The 22,849-nt window shown below is 48.5% G+C and overlaps 1 non-coding gene across 1 annotated transcript; it reads left to right on the top strand.

Annotated features, from left to right (window-relative positions):
* Positions 1 to 5,096: 5,096 nt before the first annotated feature.
* Positions 5,097 to 5,179, top strand: trnal-uaa (transfer RNA leucine (anticodon UAA)). The gene has a single exon. It is a non-coding gene; the product is annotated as a tRNA-Leu (tRNA).
* The last annotated feature ends 17,670 nt before the right edge of the window (positions 5,180 to 22,849 follow it).

Genomic DNA, 22,849 nt, shown 5'->3' with positions numbered 1-22,849 from the left:
ATCTAGTTGACCAGGCACAACCAGTGTAGGTACTGAAAATTTTAGACCATAGACATCAATGTTCAGTTCGTAAATGCATTTTGGCTTTGTGGTCAGTCCACCACATCCGACGAGGACTACTGACTCTGGGACAGGCTGAGCAGCCAAAGGAACATTAGCTGCCTTAAGAAGTGCTTCAGCCGTTTCACTGAGAGTGCAAGACATACTCCCTGAATCAAGCATACCTCTTAAAGTACACAAACCACTGACTGAAACTGGAGTGTAAAACAACTCATTTGCTCCTTCAAGAGCCTGGGGTTCGACTGGGGTGGCGGACTGGCTGTTAGTGAGACCACAAGAACCACCATCATCAGAGCGGTCGAGGGAAGTCCCAACATAGCTCATGCTATCCCTCATTCCACATGAGCTAGTTAGTTTAAAGCCGGCGTAGACGAAGAAAGACCCACCGAACGAGACTGTGAAGGAAGTAACGACGGGCACTGACTCCTGAAGTGACCAGGCTTCAAGCAATGGCGACACAACTTATCACGCTTACAGTGTGCATAGGTGGAATGATCTCTAGCACTACAGACTCTACATGTTGTACTTGTCACATCCTTCTGACATCGAGAACGGTGAAAACCCATAGCAGGCAACGACTGAGACTCTGCAGAACATATAGTCAAGGCTTTGTCAAGGACAGCAACCAGCTGGCTCAGACCAGAGTCAGAGGAATAAGCATTAGGGGACTGGACAGCTGAATGAGGAACCACTGGGGCCATTGCAGCTAGCGGCCTGGCAGAAGAGGACACCGGCTGCACCGAACTGTTCACATGGGTGTTGGGACTATTAAAATATGTGCCACCCGTGTTAGAAGGCGTCGGCCCCAACTCACATTCATGACTCGGCGGAACAGGTACAACCACACACTGACCATAAACAGACATGCTCTGAGAACGGTGCGCTTTAGCATTAGCACCCTTCAGATAACTCACGTGGCTGTCCAATCGCTCCTGCACCTCAGCAGCAGTCCACTTTTCAGCTGGCTTGAACTTGAAAGACATCGCAAGCTCGGGATCAGGACAGTGAGAAATAAACATGAGCACAACTTCAGCGTTTGGATCCTCAATATGTTTCCCTCGTCTGCGCAAACATTCCCCAACCGCATCAATCATTTTGTTAAGCCTTATCCAATAATCTAAGGCCGACTCACCTGGCTTTGGAACTGTACTGTAAAAGTCTCTCATAGGCATATTAGAATAAGCAATATCACTGAAATTTCGTACAAGGATGTCAAAGACAGTTGCAGCAAGCTCTTCTGGCTCTAAATCGGCACTGCTCCGTAAAGACACTTTAACCACATCCCTAGCTTTACAGGTTAATCTGCTCATTACAAAATCATACATTTCACCATGAGTGTCATACGGCATTTTGGCAGCATACCGCTCCATCATCTCCTTCCATTCATGGATGGTAAACTTATCTGAACCATCACCTCTGTAGAAGGGAGGCAGATCTGAGCTTGGCTGAACCACTACCCTTAGCTCTGAAGCATCATGGCGTCCAGGAGTTTGTGAAACACCCAGGGACTTTGACAGGCCACTGCTGTGGTGATTCAGGGTGGACAAGTTAGCAGTAACACTCTCCCCAATTTGCTTGGCTAAATCGGCTATGATACTGCCCATAGCATCAACAGTAATCACTTGAACTGGATTATAGGAAGAGTCTGAAGCAGGGGTAGAATTAGCCACAGGAACTGGCTCAGGCTGTCTAGCTATGGGTGTAGTCTCACTTCTACCTGCATGGTTTAAAAACCAACCCCGTCCCCTACCAAGACTGCAAGGTGAAACTTCCCTATTAGTGTCTGGCAAACCCAGCATACTAAACATACCTACCTTTGACATGGCTAGAAGAATAAATCACAAGCAGTGATATGAAAGTCAGTACTCACTTAAAAGAAAGTTGAGAGAAAGGGGGAAAAAAAACCTCTGTGATTATTACCAGCTTTAACTGATTAAACAACTACTCAAGGTAATACACTGTTAGACTAAACACTCACACTTAACTAGCATGACTACAATAATAAAACTGCACAACACGTGCTACTCCATACAATTGTACTACAGCTCACAATGTGGTCAGCAGTCTAAACATTCTGGTAATATACAGGAAATGTAAACAATCAGAGAGGGAAACAAAAAAAAAAAGATTCATTAAATAACATGAAGTCACCCAAAAAAAGGACAAATTTCAACACTGAGTTGAACGACACTTTTTTTTCGGTCATTAACAGCTGTTAGTCCGGAGAGCGCGACGGGGAAAAGCAGCGTCCTCGCGGTGATCCTCTGCGCGGTTTCAGCACACACACACACCATCCGGGTCACGGCACCAAATGTAACCGGTCTCGTTTGGGTCTTTGTTTACGGCCCGATCGTGCCAAGCGAGCCCAGTTAAAACATAGTCCCGGTTAAAGTCCGAGAGCTGATGCTCTCACTCTGCGTTGTGTATTTTTTTTGTTGTGTGTGGTGTGTGGGTGCGGGAGAGGGAGAGACGACACCGCGTGGCTTCCTCTGGACTCGGGATCCGACGTCCCTTTATTGGCACGTGTCTTTTCCTCTGGTAATGAAGAGCAAAGCATTAATTCCCCAGCAGCATGTAGCAGCTCAACATTCTCTTCCTCGAAGAGACAGGGAAAGAGCGCAAAATGAAAAAAAATATACATCAATATATAAAAAAAATAAAACAAACAAAACATACCTGGTAATGAAGAGCAAAGCATTAATTCCCCAGCAGCATGTAGCAGCTCAACATTCTGCCCATGTGCACCCCGACAATAAAAAGAAAAACACAAACCAAATGAAGTTCATACATTAAAATATTGCTTGATATATATTAATAATGATATGCTTAAACTTTTATTACAGGAATTTTATATAATAATAAAAGGATTATTTTCTATTTAATTGGGTTAATGAGAGAGCCATGTTACCTCTTCCTCGAAGAGACAGGGAAAGAGGAAGAGGAAACACGTCACGCCCCCTTTTAACCAGTGGGAGGCACCATGAAGCAGGGCCTTCTGGGAATTCTCCTTACTCCCTCTCCTATTTATTTTACCAGGATTTTAATAAATAAGGAATTTTGAGTAATTATACATATCAAAACAACTTTGTTACACATGTCTGGGACTTCCGAAATGAAAGATTCAACCTCACCTTCTAAGACTCAACAGGAGCAGGAGGCCATTATGCAGCCTCCGGGGGCTCCCAGGAAGATTCATACGGCACGTAGACGGGTACCTATGATGCGACCGTCGGAAGACCCGAGGGCTATCTGGGAGCTGCCCAACGGGAATAAACTGGTCTGCCTCTTTGACAACGTTGCGGAGGAACTGCGCGTCTTTCAGGTCACCGGAGACGGCCCAGACCCCCCGAAAGACGACCCGTATCTGGTGACTTTTTCCGAAACGGAATGGGGAAACTTGAAGACTGTCGTTACCCCGATGATGGAGGAGAGCACCGACCCCGACCTTGAGGTCGAGACTGGAAGAATGGAGATGCACTATAGAGATGCTCGTAAACAGCGTACCACCATTATGAAGTGGGACGTGACCGGGGAGCTGGACAAGAGAATGGTGAATATATGGCAGTGGCCTAAATGCGACTGTTTTGGCCTGAGAATACCGTTTCTGATTTGGATGCAGATGATTCAAGAAAAGTCTGGTTACTACCAAGCGATGTTTAAGGAGAGTCGGGGGCGTAAGCAGATGCAAGAGATGACAAAACCTACGCCGTAAGGACCCCCCTCACCCCCTCACCCACCGTCGCTATATAAAGTGGACTCTGTTACAACCCCTTTTCACAAACATCATGGCAGCAGCAGCAGCAGCAGCAAATTATAGCGACGGTGAAAGCGGGGACAATGAGGCTCCAGCAGCAACCCTGACCTCTGATCCCGGGGAGCTCCTTCCAACCCCCCCATCATCACCGGCCTCTGATCCTGGAGAGGACCCTCCGACGCCTGAGATCTGCACGCTTCTCTCCAGACCGGCTCTCTGCCGTGGGATGTTGGCTTGTATTAAGGCTATGATAGTGGGCCTTTTAACCTCAGTCATCAGGAAGCATCAAGAGAGAAACTGCTACGGTTGTGAAGTGGATCACCCCAGTCAGAGACAACACCCTTGTCTGTTTCCTCCAGGCAGAAATTACTTTTACATACACTTTGACTCTGTGTTGCGTGACCTCTGGACCGATCGGCTGACACCCGCCTTGACCCACGTTCTATCGACCCTGGGCATCCGAGCGGCCGCCGGCAGGTTGGAGGGGGCCGTGGAAGCTATCCTGTACGATCTGCGTGAGGCCCGCAACGGCATGGTGGAAATCACTCGACTGGAACAAGATCTGTTTGAACAGAACCCAGCGTTTAAGCAGATCCTGGAAGAAGAATTTCTGACTCGTTGGGAGGCCCGAGACTAAAACAAAAAGCATCTTGCGATGGGGAACGGTATCAGCAGACCCTTACGGCGGTTTATGTTAAATGTTTTTTTAGAAAAAGTTAGTCCACTATTGTTGCGTGCTATTGATAAAAGTGATTGTCGGGATGATTATGCTTGTTGCTGCTTTCATAGAGTGTTATTTGAGATTTCTCAAGTCGGAGAAAATTATCAGCGGGGGATGGATTTACTTACTCAACTGATGTCAGAGGGTGAAAGACATTCCCCCGAAAGTCTCATACGCGCTTGTCTATCTTGTATTCCTGACAATGAATTTGACTGTAATCACATTTTTGTATTTTACGCTTTAATAGTAGATGTAGTCACCTCTAAATTTCATGATAAGCAGCCTATCGATGTTAATCAGATGCTTTCTACTCTACATACATGTATCGTTGAAAAAGCCACTATATCCACTTTACTGCATGTGACATCGCTAATCTACCTCAACAACTGTCACGGCTGTAACTAAATGTATACCTGCATTTTGAAAATGTAACCTTCACAAATTGTATACCAGCTTTTTTAAAATATATATATATATCTTTCACTAATTGCAAAAATAAAAAAAAATTAAAACTTGAATACCGTTGTAATAGTCTTTGTAAAATAACGGGTAAAAATGCTGAGCAGGTTGGCCGAGTGGTTAAGGCGTTGGACTTAAGATCCAATGGACGTATGTCCGCGTGGGTTCGATCCCCACCCCAGCTAAACTCTTTTGTAAAATAATAATAATTAAAAAACAAACTACACAATATGGGTTAAATGTAGAAAAAACACACAAAATTTCACTGATGTTCACTCAGTCTCTTAACAACCCCCATCCACAGTCAGCTATAAAACGCCGCACCCCGCTCTCCCCCCACTCAGTGTGTGAAAAGCATGTCTGTTGCCAAGACTACAGCTCGCGTCTTGAGCAGTTCGTACTATGACCCCAGCCAACCGGGGTCATACGGAGGTGTCTCCAGACTGCAGAGAGCCGTGCAGCAAGATACGGGGAAAAAAGTGGCTGCTGATGACATCAGAGACTGGCTGTCTATGCAAGACAGTTATACTTTACATAAACCGGTTAAAAAGAATTTCCCCAGGAACAGAGTGTTTGTTCCGAGAGCCATGTATCAGTGGCAGGCCGATTTATGCGACATGCAAGGGCTGGCCAAATACAACGAGGGGTTAAAATACCTCCTTACGGTGATTGATGTTTTTTCTAAAAAAGCCTACGCGCGTGCTATAAGAAACAAGACTGGGGAAGCTGTAAAGGAGGCCTTTGATTCTATTTTAACCGAGGGGGGCGTCCCCCTCAAGCTACAGACGGATGCCGGTAAGGAGTTTTTAAATGGGACTTTTCAGAAACTTTTAAAAACTCATAAAATCACCCATTTCACTACGGCTAGTGAACTTAAAGCTTCCGTCGTAGAGAGATTTAATCGAACGTTAAAAGAGAGGATGTACAGGTACTCTACGGCTAAAAACACCCGGCGATATGTGGACGTGTTGGATGATCTAATAAAGGGGTACAACCAGTCATTTCACAGCGCTATTAAAATGAAACCTGCCGAGGTCAGGCCCGATAATGCTCATCTAGTATTTGATAATCTATACGGTCCCCTGAAGAAAAAAAGCACACGGCCACGTTTTAAGTTTAACATAGGGGACACTGTGAGAGTCTCCAAGCACAGTCAGATATTTGACAAAAAGTACGAGCAGACATTTACGGACGAGTACTTTGTCATATGCGAACGTGTACCCAGATCCCCACCGGTATATAAATTGAGGGACGTGAGCGGTGAAATACTCGAGGGAACATTCTATGAAGCGGAGCTGCAGAAAGTCAAAATATCTCCGAGACGCGCGTTCAAGGTCGAGAAGGTTATAGGCTCAAAGACCGACAGAAAGGGGAAAAAGTGGATTTTAGTACATTGGCAGGGTTGGCCCTCGAGGTTCGATTCGTGGATACCGCGGTCGGACTTGATACAGGTTTAATTTTTTAAAAAAGAGAAAAAAAAGAAAAAAAAAGAAAATGGACGCCCGCCCCTCTTTTTACCTCACGCTACCGTCAAACTCTTGTCTCTCCATCTTCCCCGATAACCAGAGTTCGGATTACACCGTGATGCTCTCGCGACCTATAGAGCTACGGGGGCCTTACGAAGTAGCTCTGGCTGAAATCATGTATTGTTACACGTGGCGAAATGTTACACACCCGGATAATACTTTTGAATTGCGGGATACGGAGGCGGAGGCAAAGAGAGAGGCCGATCCTTTAGTGGACCTACCTTACCTTTTTCCTCGGAAAATTAAAGTGGGCTATTATGAATCTCTGAAACAGATTGTGACAGAAATCAACGCTACGTTAAAAAAATTAGGTACCGAAGTTTCCTTCTCATACAGCGAGATTACACGAAGGGTTAATATGACGGGAAACCATAAATACAAGATCCAATTTAAACCTACTCTGGCCTACATGCTGGGCTTTGAGCCGGGTCAGTGGTATAACCTAGGAGGAGGTAGCGGGTCGACCTCACCCTACCCGGGCGACATTCACGCGGGATTCTACAATATGTACGTCTACTGTAACATCGTGGAACCGCAGCACGTGGGGGAATTTGTAGTCCCGCTCCTCAGAACCGTTAAAATAGACGGTGCGTTCGGCGACGTAGTCACTTTGCCGTTCCACAAGCTGCAGTACGTACCGGTGAACAAGCAGAGCCTACAGAATTTGCATATCGAGATAAAGAACGATCAGAATACTCTGATTAATTTCTCCTACGGAAAAACGATCGTCAAGCTACACTTTCGCCCCGTTTAAAAAAAAAAGAAAACAATGGCTTACCACAATCCACAGAGATTTATTACGTATTACACCAGTCAGGCGGGACATGGGCTCCCCGGTTTTGCGGGGAGCCCCGTGATGTACGGGCGTGGGTTGGGGTCCATGCTCAGTAGGGCTTTTAGATTTGTTTTACCCTTTCTTAAGCGTGGGGTCGACATAGCGAAACCTCATTTGAAATCGGCGGTCAAAGGAATAGGTTCGGATCTCGCCAGCTCTGTAGTCAGCGGCCGTTTTACAAACACAGCTGACCCCAAGCAGGAAGGGTCGGGTCTGCTATTCCTGTCTCGGAGGAGGAGGGGGAGTAGAACGAGAGCCCTTCAGGAAAGTCGTAAAAAAAAAAAAACCTGGCAGAGTCGTCAGGATTCCCAAGTCTCGACCAGCTAAGAGAAACAAGAAACCCCCCGGGGACATATTTTAAGAGAGAGAAAACGCAGCGTAAACAAGAATGGCTCTAGCTCACCGGCTCTCGGCTGAATGTACCAAATCTGAATTGGACCTGTTTGCGGCCCCTATGACGCAATTATCCATAGATCAGACCAATTATGTAGAAATCAACCCATTAAATTCCATTACCGATCAGGATGTTTTGGATTTCCTAATACCGGGGTCGGGCAATTTCTATGTGGACCTCAACTCTACACTGCTATATCTAAGGCTCAAGATCGTTAGGGCCGATGGAGCCCCCCTGCTTGACGCCGACCCCTGCGGTATTATACAGTACCCGCTAAACGGCATATTCTCCCAGCTGGATGTGAGTCTGAACGACGTCCTGATCAGTTCTTCGTCGGCCACGCACCCCTATAGGTCAGTCATAGAGACCCTGCTCAATTTTTCTACGGATACGCTAGAGAGTCAGTTTTCGGCAGGGCTCTGGTACAAAGACGTCGGGGGCGACTTGGATAGCGTGGACGTCTCAGCGCAGGGCCCCAACGTGGGGTTACAGAAGCGAGCCGCCTTCTGTAGAAACTCTCAGGAGTTTTCTCTGATGGGTCCTATACACGCCGATATTTTTTTCAGCGAACGAATGCTGTTAAACAACGTGGATATACGCTTAAAGTTTGTAAAGGCTAAAAGCGACTTTAGTCTCATGTGTAGAAATGACACCGATTACGAGCTGAAAATACTGAGGGCCAGCCTGTTTGTGAAAAAAGTGGAGGTCTCCCCGGCGGTGTCACTGGGTCACTCGGCCGCTCTCATGAAAGCAAACGCCCTGTACCCTATAAGCAGGGTAGTCGTTAAAAATTATACGCTGCCCGCACAATCGCGGGTTTGCCCGCAGGACAACCTCTTCCTGGGCAACTTACCGCGCTACATCGTTTTGGGGATCGTGGACCACGCCGCGTTCGTGGGCACGCGAAACAGAAACCCGTTCAGGTTTCAGCATTGTGACCTGGAATTTCTGAGCCTCTCAGTCAACGGGCGACACATACCCAGCAAACCGTTCCAGCCCGATTTTAGAGCGAGGCAGTCGGTCAGAGAGTTTTACAACCTTTTCCTGGCTACAAACAGGCATTTAAAGGATTCGCCCTTATGCATCAACCGCGAGGATTTTGAAAACGGATACTCGCTATTTGCTCTCAATCTCTCCCGAGACGACGAGCTGGACGGCGGTGCCCTGTCACCCGCCATCAGCGGCACGTGCCGTCTGGATTTAAGGTTCAGAGCCCCACTACCTCGAACCATGAGTCTCATCGTCTACGCCTGCTTCGACAGCGTGATTGAAATAAACGCCAAGAGACAGGTTTTGGTGGACTTTTAATCATCATCATCATCATGAACACTCACCAGCTGGAATGCGTTTTACGGCCCCTGCTGGGGGATGCTTTTGGAGGCGTGTGGCCTAGCGATTTATTACCCACCCGCATAGAGACCAGGCCCGCTTTTCTGGTCGCAAACACGCATGACCAGAATAGAGAGGGTGAACACTGGATCGGGATAATTTTGGAGCCCCAAGAGGGTAAAGCCTCCTTCTTTGATTCTTACGGTTATCCCCCCGATTCCCCTTACTACCCAAAGAGTTTTATGAGCTTCTTGGGGAGGCACGCTACCGAAATAAGGTATAATACGCGTCAAGTTCAACATGACTTTTCTTCCACGTGCGGGGCCCACGTCGCCTTTTTCCTCTACCGGCGCTTCAAGGGACTTTCATTTCAAGAGACTATGATGTTGTACTCTGACGACTTGAGGAAAAACGACGCTCTAGTATCCGAGTTTATCAAGAAATATCACAAGTGTATTAGCCGTGTTAATGCCGATAAACTTTCAAAGCCGCAAAATGTATGTTCGTTAAAACTATTTAAAGATTGTTATGCTTGTTAGATTCATGTTGGGGAAAAAATAAAAACGTGACACCCTTTATTCAATAAATTTTACATTTTATTAACCGACGCGTTACAGGCGTTTTAATTCTTTTTCACACACGTATATAAAACACTTAATCGTTGTAATCTATCCACGGAGCATAAGGAGTACCCTTTAAAGGCCATAAACGATATTCTGGGGAGGAATCGCGCGCTGTGTGAGGGGTTCCCTCAAGCGGTGGTGGTGAGTCGTCAACAATACGTTTTCTACGTCTCCCGAGGTTCTGTTTCACAGGAGGGGAGGAGGGAGGCGGGGGATCCCTTCCGCCGTAATCTTTAAGATGACTTAGGGCTTTCCTGGCTTGGATGTTACCCACGCTCGTGAGGGGGATGTTTAATTCTGATATCACGTTTAAAAAGGGTTCCCAGCCTTTAGGATATCCGCCGGCGTGGGATTTAGGCTGCGATAAAGTTTTCATCAAATCTAAAATATGGGAACCTTTAATGGGTCTATCTCTGATGATGAGTTCACCCGACTGGGTCCAACGTACCGCCCCGTCGGAATCGAGCAGTTTATGCAAGATGTACCCCACGTTCTTTCTAGCCCTAGGCGCCACTTGCTGGATAACTTCTTGTACAGATTTGTCCCCAGTCGCGCCGCCGCCGTCAGGCTGTCTCCCCTCCTCCTCCTCCTCCGTTTTTTCTTTCCGCTCTATAAGGACAATTTCTCGCCCCTGATTTTCCTCTTTTCGGGCTAGATTCAGATACCTCTGTAGCAATTGGTTGTATCTCTTCACTTTTTCATCCAGATGCATAGCCGGCTGATTTATTAAACCCTGCATCTGGTGTTCGAGTTCACCCAGGGCCGATTCCCCGATGGTATGCGGGGTCGCCCTCTGGGTCAGCGTACGCAGTTGCTGGGGGCTGAGCATAAACATTTTCTTGACTTGGCTCATGTTGCTGGAAAAGGCTAGTTAGCCGTCTTACCGGCAAACAGGCTTGTAACGAATGGCAGAGCCACTGATAAGAGCGGTAATAAGAATCCTCCTTTTTGAAGAATTGCCACGCGTTTCCTAGCGACGCTGTTTTTCTTACATGCGAAAAGTTTAATCAATCTTTTCTGTTTCTTGAGTTTGGTAAATTGAGCTACGGTTAAAGGTATGCGACCTCTTATGAGATTGAGACAGATTTCGGAGAGAGCCAAAATTATGTCGTTAGATGGGTCAGCCGTAAGAATCTTTTTACGTTTCACCCCCCTCGTCCTCTGTAAAACTTTAAGGGTCGGCAGGTGTTTCCTGAGATGTTCGGACATAGCTTAGTAGTGATAAATCAATGGCTCGCCGGTAGAAAGACGATGGGTAACGACCCCGGTAATAATCCGGTCCTGAGTCGGAACTCTTCTGGGCACGTGGCTCTCAAATCGACCAATAAATAGCCGTGCGCGGGCCCTGTGGCCTCATGGTAGGCATCTAGAAAAAACTTTTTCTGCCAAGGAAACATTTGCTGAGCTAAAACTTTGATTTGCATTCTGTCTCGCACATTCTTAAACAGACAATAATAAGTCGTATTTAGGGCTATAGTCCTGCTGTACTTGCCCTGGTGAAATACGTTCTGCACCAGGTAGATGACCGAGATTTGACGGTGATGTCTGAACCTCGTGAAAGCTTCTGCCACGAGTTTGTTTTCGGACGCGCTGTCCATCAAATCATCGATGATTATCAAGGAGCCTGAGGGGAAGCGCTCCTCATCCTCCCAGCTTTTGGGAAGCCCTTGTATAAATTCAATTTCGCTGATCCGATCGCGTAGTTCATCATAAAGCGGCTGATGGGAAGCGAAACACCACACAATTTTTTTAACGGGGCCCCCTATGAAACAGTGACTCTGATTTAAAAGCATTTCTTTAGTGAAATAGGTTTTCCCCGAAGAACTTGCCCCTGCGATTATAGCCGTAAACGGGAGTTCTAAACGGTGATCAAAGTCGACCTCTCTCACGCCGCTACCCATCATTTTGCAAAAAAAAAAAAAACACACTGACGAAACGGTAAATACTGCCCTAATCTTTTAAATCTTTCCGAGGACACACACACACACACACACACACACACACACACACACGTGCAAACCACTGCTGGAGGGGTGTCAGCTTTCACAGACACAGAGTGCATGGGTAAGTTTTTAATAAAAACTCTTGTGATAAATGTACAAAACATTTCAGTACACAAGTTTGAAAATAAAAAACATCTTACTAGGAACATTTTAAAAACATCTTAAAACATCTTTCATTTTTAAAAACATCTTTGGAAAAAACTTTTCATTTTTAAAAACATCTTACTATGAACATTTTAAAAACATCATACTATGATCATTTTAAAAACATCTTTGTAAAAAACTTTTCATTTTTAAAAACATCTTACTAGGAACATTTCTCAGTTTAAAACATTTGTACATCTTACTTTTGTCACGGGACGAGGTGAGCGATCGCGAGCAGAGCGGCGATCGTGCGGGAAAGGAGCAGGCAGGCAACAGTATACGGGAAAACGGGGGTTTATTCTGGCTTCGGGGAGCCGGGAACACTGGACGCAGACTGACATCAACTGACATTAATGACAGACAAAGCAAACTGGGGAGACTAGGACTTAAATACACGGAACCAGACAGCAGGAAACAAGACACGACTGGGCAGGATCAGGAAATCACACGTGGGTAATTAGGGGGCGTGGCACACACGAGGAGCGGACGGGCCGGGCATGACAGAACCCCCCCCCAAAGGCGCGCTACACCGGGCGCGCCAAGGAAGGGGGCGACGGACGGGACGAGGCAGGACAGGACCTGGAAAACAAGAACAGAATTAACGCTGGACAGGGAACAGGACCGAGGTACAAAACAGAGCGAGGGACAAGACAAAAGACAAAACCTGACAGAGGGTCGGGAAGGCAGACAGGCAAACCAGGAAGGGAGACACAGAGGGAACGGGCGGAACAAAGGGGCCAGGAGTGCAAGGCGGGTACACCGGGGCACAAGGAACAGAGACGGGAGGAACAGAGGAACGAGGAACGGAGAAAGGAGGAAAGACAGGAGGAGGAGCAAACAAAGGAGGGACCAGGGCAGGAGAGAAGGGAGAGAAGGCGGGGGAACAAAGGGGAGCCCGTGGGAGCCCCAGCGGGCGACGGGCGGCAGCCGGAGGGGCCGCAGGCGGCCGGGAGGCCGGAGCCGGAGGGGACCGAGAAGGGGCAGAGGAGACAGGGCGAGGGACCCGCGGAGGGGCCAGGGAGGGAGCAGGAGGGAGCACCAGGGAAGGGGACGAGGGAGCTGGAAGGGGCCAGGGCGAAGGCACGGAGGAGGGGGGAGCCGCAGCAGGCGGCGATGTCCGGGGGAGGGCCGGAGGTAGGGGCCCCGCAGGCGACCGAGGAGCCGCCGTCGGGGAACCCCCAGGCGACCGACCAGGACCCGGAGAGGGGAGCGAGGCAGGGCGACGAGGCACCGGAGAGGGACCCGCAGGCGACAGCCGACCCGGAGGGCCAGGACCCGCAGGCGCCAACCGAGCCCCAGCGCAGGCGAGGCAGGGCGAGCCAGGGGGCAGGGCGGGCGGGACCCCAGCCCTGCGTCTGTGTCCCCTCCCTTTACGGGACACAGACATGACCCCAGGTCGGGGTCGAGTTCGCCGGGGCAAGGGAGAAACTGTCACAGGGGGCGCCTCGGGAGCTGCTGCAGCGCGGTCAGGAGCAGGAGCGCGGTCAGGAGCAGGAGCGCGGTCAGGAGCAGGAGCGCGGTCAGGAGCAGGAGCGCGGTCAGGAGCAGGAGCGCGGTCAGGAACAGCAGGTGGCTGCAGTGGGGGCGCCGGCCCGGGATCTGCAGGTGGCTGCAGTGGGGGCGCCTGGACAGGAACAGGAGCGCGGTCAGGAACAGGAGCTGGCTGCAGTGGGGGCGCCTGCCCGGGAGCTGCAGCAGGTGGCTGCAGTGGGGGCGCCTGCCCGGGAGCTGCAGCAGGCGGCTGCAGAGGGGGTGCCTCTGCAGGAACTGGAGCGCGGTCAGGAACTGGAACACGGTCAGGAACTGGAACACGGTCAGGAACAGGAGCTGGCTGCAGTGGGGGCGCCTGCCCGGGAGCTGCAGCAGGCGGCTGCAGAGGGGGCGCCTGCCCGGGAGCTGCAGCAGGCGGCGCCTCTGCAGGAACTGGAGCGCGGTCAGGAACAGGAGGTGGTTGCAGCGGGGGCGCCGGCCCGGGAGCTGCAGCGCGGTCAGGAACAGGAGGTGGCTGCAGTGGGGGCGCCGGCCCGGGAGCTGCAGGTTGCTGCAGTGGGGGCGCCTGCCCGGGAGCTGCAGGTTGCTGCAGTGGGGGCGCCTGCCCGGGAGCTGCAGCAGGCAGCGAAGGCGGCAGCGGCGAAGGCGGCTGCGCAGGCGGCGGCAGCGGCGAAGGCGGCAATGGCGGCTGCACGGGAGCGGGGTCCGCCGGCAATGGCGGCTGCACGGGAGCGGGGTCCGCCGGCAATGGCGGCTGCACGGGAGCGGGGTCCGCCGGCAATGGCGGCTGCACGGGAGCGGGGTCCGCGGGCGGCAGGAGCGGAGGGAGCTCCTCGGGTCCAGCCGTTGCAGCGAGCAGCGGAGGGAGATCCTCTGTACCGGCGATCGCCGGTTTCTTTCTCCCTCGCTGGCGCCTAGCGGTGGCGGGAGGCGGCGCGACGTCCGTAAAAACGGACGGCGGAAGAAAGGCCTCCGGCTCCGGGTATGGGTAGAGGAAGGGCTCCTCGTCCTCGTCCTCACTGGAGAACCAGTACTTCCACACGGGATCGGGGTCGCGTGTGGTCAGCCTCCGGGCTGGAGGTAGGGCGGGGTACTTCCCTCTCGTCCCCTGTCGGGAGCCAAAGCCTGGAGAGCGAGCAGGCGCCGAGACGGATCGTCTCCTGCGGGACTCTCCTCCTCCCTCTCCGCTTCTTTTTGGGGTCTGTCATTCTGTCACGGGACGAGGTGAGCGATCGCGAGCAGAGCGGCGATCGTGCGGGAAAGGAGCAGGCAGGCAACAGTATACGGGAAAACGGGGGTTTATTCTGGCTTCGGGGAGCCGGGAACACTGGACGCAGACTGACATCAACTGACATTAATGACAGACAAAGCAAACTGGGGAGACTAGGACTTAAATACACGGAACCAGACAGCAGGAAACAAGACACGACTGGGCAGGATCAGGAAATCACACGTGGGTAATTAGGGGGCGTGGCACACACGAGGAGCGGACGGGCCGGGCATGACAACTTTGATTTTAAAAAACATCTTTGAAAAAAACTTTTCATTTTAAAACAAATGAACATCTTTGATTTTTAGAAAAAACTTTAAAAGCCCTTTTGCGATGCTGCTAGTTTTACATTTCAGTAACCAAAAGGCAGAGTTTCCCCGCTAGCCAGCAATCTGCGTTTGTCGTAGACGACCCTGACCTTTTTATCTAGAGGCCTATTAAACAGGCGAAAGCTTTTCATGTCGCGTTCGATTTTGTTGTACTGCGTCATTATAGCGGGGTTATTCCTACAACCTCCGATGTAGTTTTCAATCAATCCGATCATACTGTCAAAGTTTACCTTTTGACAGGTTTCGTAATTTAGAGTTATACCCTTACATTTCATTTGTGTTTTCCCGTTGTTGAGTCGGTAACAGTAACTTTTTGGTCCCAGCGCACCCCACGAAGCAATGTATTCGTCGGGGGCTAATTCGGACGTCAGCTCGCCCAGGTAATTGCCTAAGGTCGGGTCATATTCACCAGGCCTGCTTATGTACACGATGCTGTCGGTGTCGTGATACAGCACCCTCCGCCCCAATCTTTCCAGTTCTTTGTAAAGCGTCAACCGACCCCACGCGGTAGTTTGACACGCTATGAATATGTTAGTCTTTCCCGGCGGCACTTTGTAGGAAGACTTGAAACGCCAGCGGATGAGGGCGACCTCGTCGTTGACAAACGCGAAGCTGGAAATCTCGTACAGGTCCGAGCAGAAAAAATTAAAAAATTCCCCCGGGTCAGACACTATACATGTCTGGAGCATGTTGCTCCTCTGCGCCAGTTTACCCCACAGAGAGTTAAGCAGAAGTTTGGACACTTGCCGCTTCCCTTCATTAGACACTATCTGATCGGGCTCCAATTCGATCCCCTCACGCTCGAGATAGTTTTTTATGTACTCCCTGCGACCCACGTCATCGGTCGCGTCGTCGGGGTAGCCCGAAGCCTGCTGCTTCACTTTGAGAAAGGTTTTAATGTAATCTCTAAACAGGTCGCCGCTGGTCTGGGGAAAATGCCACACTTCGTGAATTTTAACGAGCGAGTACCCCCTGTCTAAAGCCAGATTTAGCTCCGCAGTTACCCACACGCCTATCAATGCCCGCTCTGCGTCGGAATGCCCGCACGCCCCCTCCTGTCTGTTCTCGATCGCGCACGTCCTGCACAGTGTAAACACCAGTTTCCCATTTGGCAGTCTGCTGGGTAGGACGGGGAAAAACAGCTCGCGCGGGGTGTTGACCGTGGCTTTGATCAGGCCAAAGTATTCATTCAGAGGCTTAAAATTCGAATGAATGATTTCCGGGTGCCCCACGGGGAATTCACATTTAGCCAGAGTGTACGGGTACAGCGACGTGAAATCCACGTAGCGGACGCGCTCTTGCCCCGTGACGTCGTAACGCAGGCGAATGGCCGACGTCCGACCCCCAAAAAGCGCTTCTCGCGGCCTTAGGGGCTCAGGGGGCTCAAAGTCTGACAGGAAACGCTGTACCTGTGGGTCGTGAGTTTTAGCGTGAGCCCATTCGTGTTCCCAGATGGATTCCACGTTCATATTAAACTCTTGGCGCAACGACTCGAGTTTTTCCCTTGTTTTAACGTACAGGGCACCGAAGCTCTCGCGGGTCAGGGGGCAGATATCGTGTTCGTTGTTGCAGGTAGGACAGCCGTGAAACTGACAGCCTAGAAACTCGAAAGCCCATTTCTCCCCCTCAATCTCGGCGTATCCGTCTAAGTGAAAGCGCCCCACACTCACTTCACCCCCGCGCAGCGCGTGTCGAATTTCGATGCCGCGCGCGCGCCCGATGAATTCCAGCCACTGGATGGACACGCTCGAATAACTTTTGTATTGCCTCCTGTAATCCCATACATCCGGGATCGCGATCGTATCTCTGGGCAGGAAATTTGTCCTGTAAACTAGCAACGCGGCCGAAGCGATGGTGGCCGCGGAGAAGGGATCGCAACCCGTGAGCGTTTTAAACTCCCGCAGGAAGCGCAAGCAGCCCTCTCTCAGAATCTCCACGTCGTTCTTACAGTAAGCGATCATCTCTTTGTGAAAATTAAAGGTCTGGTGCTTTACAGCGTCGTACCATTGATAAAACTTGTCGCGTTCTTTGGTGGACATTTGATCGGGCCCAAATTGATCGGGAGGGGGGTAGGGTCCCACGTAACTAAAGTTTTCCACGTCTGTGAAATGATGCGGAAAATAGCCTTTTCGCATCTGAGTCGAGCATCCCATCGCATCGGGGATTTTTCTCAACGGCATGCTTAGAAAGGAGTGACTGTCGATGTACCTCTGCTCAAACAGGCTGTCCAGGATGAGAATGATTTTATTCCCCTGCGATACCACACGCGGTTCCACGCCTTCCTTCACCATCGCGTTCAGTATGATGTAATTATCAAATGCCTTACCGTAGTGACTAATGAAACAGACGCCTCTATAACAGGGCGCCCTGAAATGTCTGAGAAACTGTAGCGCGCAGTTGGGCCCCTCGGCGGTCATTGTCTCGTTCTGATCGGAGATGGCGCAGACGTACACCGGGATATGGGTACCCGACCTCTGAGATGTTTCAAAGTCAAAAAACACATATTCGGTGGCCTTTTTACGCCCCTCACCCCTTTCGGCCCGTTCCCCTATGTTAGGCTTCTCGGGTGGATTTAGATAGCAGAGATGTGGGGTGGATATGTCTGACACGGCCGTGTGGAGTTTAGCGTCGCAGATATTACATTTTTCTGCTTTACACGAGTGCGGTTTTGGGTTCTCGGGAGTGAGGTAGTATCTGAGCCCGCAGGCTTTGCATTTTCTGAACTTGTCACAGGGGGTAGCGAGCTCCCCCCTAACTGGGCAGACCCTAGGCGTACGGTGGCGCTCAAAGCAGGTGTCATTTAAACATCTGAAATTACAACGCTCACATAGTATCGCCGGTGTGCTTTCACCTTCTCTGCAATTAGTCTGACAGACGCTACAAAATTTTTCGCATTGATGAGAGTGAGGGGAATCGTACCCTTTGAAACAGCTCGGGCAAACGTACCCCACGCCTAAGAAGCCCTTTACGCTTTTAATGCCGTAAAAATGCTGATTGTGTAAAAAGAAATACACCGCCCGTCTACCGTCGCTAGGCGTGGGTGTCTGGTAAATTTGGAGATTGTTTGAATAAGGTTGTTGATAATACACCACTGCTTTGCAATCAATGATTTTCTCGAAATTGATAATGTCATTCAAAGCGACTGCGTGATCGGGGGTGAATCCCGCTTTCTCCTGTAACTCCAGGCCGAGCTTTTCAGCCTCGGCGTCAGTGAAGTTTTCGTGCAGCAGATGTGCCAAGTTTATGGCGAAACACGCGTTGGTGTTGTTATTAATGATAAACATGTGTCTGGCTTTTTTAGAAATTATTTCTGAAGCTAACATGGTCTGTAGTTTACGTTTGTTCGCACCGCCGCGTGGGATATTTATTACGTCTACGATTACTTCTAGGTTGGAATCGTTTAAAATCTCTTGATTAGACTGTACCAGGCGATCCAGCAGCTGCTGCAAGTCTGTCAGCTCCCCCACCCCATACCGTACAATTTGCGACAGCTCGTCGTTTAAAAAGTCAGCGCGCAGGGTGACCTGTATATAGGCTCCCCATACGGCGTAAGGAATCGCCTCATTCACAATATTTTGAAACCCCTCGATTACATTTTCATAGTACTCGCGGAAATTGCCTTCGTTTCTAGGTCGCGGGATATTTAGAATCCGCCTAATCTGTACGTTATTGAATCTGCGGCGATGAAGGACCCCGTCAGGCTGGGGATCCACGTCACCGACGGCACCGCCACCTTCCTGTTGAACATTTTCAAATTGTCCCAGCCCAAATTCATTTTCAATCTCCTCAGCATCGAGAAGAAATTCCACGTCTGACAAGGCCTCCCACAATTCAGAATCCGCGGGGGACCATGCGACCTCGTCGGTGGGGGGTAGCCCCGCTTCTGCTTCAGAACCCCTTTCATTTAACATGCTTGTTAATGTCTCTAAGGATGGGAGAAAACAGGGGTCCTGGGCCAGTGTTTCAGCAGACGCCGCTGGTGGCGAGTCGTGTTGAGCAGAGTAATCCGCATCATTTTCATTATTAGCATTGTTGATAATGGCTATTTCATTTAATAAGGCTTCGGGTATAGCCGCTGGGGGTGTTGCTCCGTCCATACCTGTTGATTCTCTCGCAGATTTTCTCTTCACCGGTCGGCGTAGTCTCTCTCTCTCTCTCGTACATAGAAAAAAAAAAAAAAGAGAATACCTATTATTAGAATGTTATTTTTTAATTGAATAGCATTTTTATAACAGGAATAAAAGAAATAATATACTTACCGGGTAAGGTCTCGATGAAACTTGTGGTTCTTTGGCTGGTACAAACTTTGGTAAGGAGGAAAAGGCCCCCCGCTCGACGTAATACAATTTAATTGTCTCTGTCACCCCATATCTGCACGGTCATGTATGACAAACAAAACTATAAACAGAATTTACTGGCGGGCAAATTGTCAGACTTGATGTATGACCAGGTGGTACGGCCTTGATGATGCTACTCGTGCCTGTGTAAGAAAATTATCTGTAATTTGGGACGTATGTGAAAACAAAACTTTAAACAGAATTTACTGGAGGGCAAAAGTGTCAGACTCGATGTATGGCCCGCGTGGCCGGGTAGGGGGGCGCCTCGATGGCCAGGTGGCACGGCCCTGCAGAATTTACTGGCGGACAAATTGACAGACTCGATGTATGTCTCGACTTATGACCTTTACAAATTGGCGCCATACGCCGATGTGATACAAACGCTCGCGTGAGGAAAAAACACACGGTCAAAACTAGCGCCGAGCGTTTTTATTGGACGATAGACCCTGCACCTCCTCCTCTCATTCTTTGCTCCAACTTTACCATTTTATCCCACAGTCTCTCACAGTTTCTCTCAGACTCGCGCAGCAGCACGCCTCTCAGCTCTCCCGCATCGCTCTCTCCGAGGATTATCCAAAGCCGTGCGGACCTTTCCGCGCTACCGCACCAGTATGTGAATAAGTCCTTTGCTGATTCTCCGAAGCCCGGGGACCTTACCACGCTACCGCACACCGTACGCTCGCGCTCCATCAGGTAACCCAGCCACGCTCACTCCCGCCCGCGCCCCACAAAATAATAATAATAATAACTTATTCAAATAACACACGCTCATAAGCACTCTCATCAATATCATTTTTAAAATAATACACACTCATAAGCACTCTCCTCAATATCATTTTAAAATAATAAACATTTAAAATAAGCATTTAAAATAATAAATAATTAAATCCAAATACCATTGCATCACTAACACAACCAACCCATGCCCCCTAAGCCACAATCATTTAAAATAATAAATAAATAATTAAATACAAATACCATTGCAGCAGTTACACAACCAACCCCCGGGGAAGAAGACAAAAAAAAATATTTAAATAAATAATTAAATCCACATGCTATTGCGTCAGTTACACAACCAAGCTCAACCCACTACAACATAAGCTCCGCCCACTGAACTTTTGAACGTGACCTTTGACCCGACCTGTCATTTTGACGAAAGCGGTATTGCATCTCTCTCTCATGTAACCACTAGTCTTAAAATTAATTACATCCAACAGTACATTTTTTAGTGTAGGTAAGTAGATGGATCGATAAAATTAAATAATTATTACAAATCACAAATAACTATTACAGTCATGGCCAAAAATATTGGCACTTGTGTCAAAAAAACACACCCCTTCTCCTAGAAAATTGTTGCAATTACAGATGCTTTGCTATTGTCATATTAATTTCTCTTGTTGGCACTTGAAGAAAACAAAAAGAGGAAGAAGGAATAACAGGAATCGGAGACATTCCACGCAAAAGGGCACCTGTCCTTCTCATATTGTCTCAAAAACCCAAAGCCAGTCAGAGTGGTCTGGGGGTGATTGTACACGCAAATAGGCCATTTGATCCATGCTGATCTTAGTCTTTCTCATGATGGTGGGTAAATCTGGGGTGGCTCTTGTGGTCCTCATATGAGGTCTTTGGTGCACATTAAGTGAAGCAGATACAGGCCACCCATTGTGTACCTCTGTGCCATTTAAATGGGCTTGCAATCTGAAGAGGTGTGAGGTCACAGTGATTTAACACTGACCCACTTTTTCTTATGGCCTTGAGCCAGGTCATGACAATATCTTGTGCAGCACTAATGACGTAATGGCATCTGCTCATGTTATCTCATAACTTGAAGCTGTTTGTGCAGCACAACCCACACGGCACCAACAAGACATTGAGAACAATCCCAGCAGCCCTCGGCTCTCTTACCCAATGCTGTTATAAGGGGACCAAACTTCTTTAAATTTCGCTTCCACAGTGGCTTTTGAAAAAAATAAGCAAATCACGCAATGCTATTGAAATTATTAAAACATAGAGATTAACAGTCAGATATGTTTTGTGATTTTAAATGATGAAGTAATATATTGGATATAACATGAATGTATTTCTTATTTCTTTTTTTTTGGGTTTTCTGTGGTGAGAAATGAAAGCTACAGGCATGTAAATATTGCTTCCTGTAGTAACTTGTAAAATGTTCCTCATTGTTAACAATCACATTACATGTGAAGGTGTCAGTCAGTGGAAACGCATAGTGAGGCACGCTGGCCAACCATTGTATTCATTCAGGACCAGCCCATCAAGTAAAGGTTTCAGCACCACGGACAGTGACCTGTGTTAAACTGACCTCAGGTTCCTACATTGGCTCTATGGAATTTTCTGTAAATAATGAAATGCCACTGGCCCCCTACATGCGGAAATGTTTCCCCCTCCCCCAGACTTCTTCAGAGAGCTTTGGAGGACATTGTCTGCACGCTACCAGAGGCAACTAAGAATGTGCTTGAGTTGGGAGGAGGCAGTAGTCCCCATTTTTCCCTCCTGCTGTAGAGGGTCATCGGGAGGAGGTGGGTTTGCTGCTCTCTTTCGTGTCTCCTCAGCAGGTGGCTCTTAGAGATTTGTCTGAGAAAGGTCTGTTCCAGGCTTGTGTTAAAGTGCTGCATTTTCGGGCACTGAGTGGACTGGCAGATTCTAGGTGGTCAGGTTTGTTGAGGCCTGGATCTTCCCCGCGGGGATGTTGGAGGTCCCTGTACAAGCCCCCCATTGAGAAGCACACGGTGGATCTTCAGTGGCAGATTGTGCACGGGGCAGTGGCCACAAACAGACAGGTGATGCACATTGATTCCACAGGGTGGCAATTGGTTTTCTTAGCTAATCTGTTTCTTTAAAACAAAGAAATGGATTGTTTACTTGTGTCTTTTATTCTACATCATAGATAATGCGAACCTTCATATAAGTAAGAGGTAATATTTTGCTCAGTATCAGTTCAAGTTCAAATACTTCAGGTTTTTTATTTGACAAAACACATAAAATTGTCATGCAAAGTCATTGATTTATTTTTAAAACTATTGCACTGTGATACATTTAACATCATATTTTCAGTTCTGCCAAATCTCTTATTGACAGCTTAGTGGTTTTCCAATGGCTTGTGGCGTCACATGGTGGTCGAAAATGATATTACAGGCTTTTGTTGAAATTACCTTAAAATTCATCTGGAATGTATTGATTTATGCTGTAATTAATGATGCAAATTAACACAGATGGGACCATTTTGACCCAAAACAGCTAGTTGGAGGGTAGCAATCCTCCAGATTGCAAAGGTCAAGATACTAAAACCTGGAAAAGTACAAAGGACTGGAGCAAAAGAATAACAGTGAAAGCTGTCAGAAACAGGCAGGAAACTCTGCATGGATGTTTTGGAAGAGGTAGATGGTCCAGTTGGCTGTATTAGTCAGTCTGCTGAGAAACATAGCGCCAGTAAGCCAACAAAATGCAACAAACATTTAGGACTGACTGCAGTATTAATTCAAAGCATGATTGTGTTTTTCTTATTTTTTATTGATTTATTTTTGTATTATTAATTTTTTTAAGTAACTTGATTCCG

This window comes from Brienomyrus brachyistius, unplaced genomic scaffold (assembly GCF_023856365.1).
Source record: "Brienomyrus brachyistius isolate T26 unplaced genomic scaffold, BBRACH_0.4 scaffold40, whole genome shotgun sequence".
Lineage (NCBI taxonomy): Eukaryota > Metazoa > Chordata > Actinopteri > Osteoglossiformes > Mormyridae > Brienomyrus > Brienomyrus brachyistius.
Note: the sequence above shows the minus strand (reverse complement) of the source record. Positions and strands in the feature narration are given on the sequence as shown.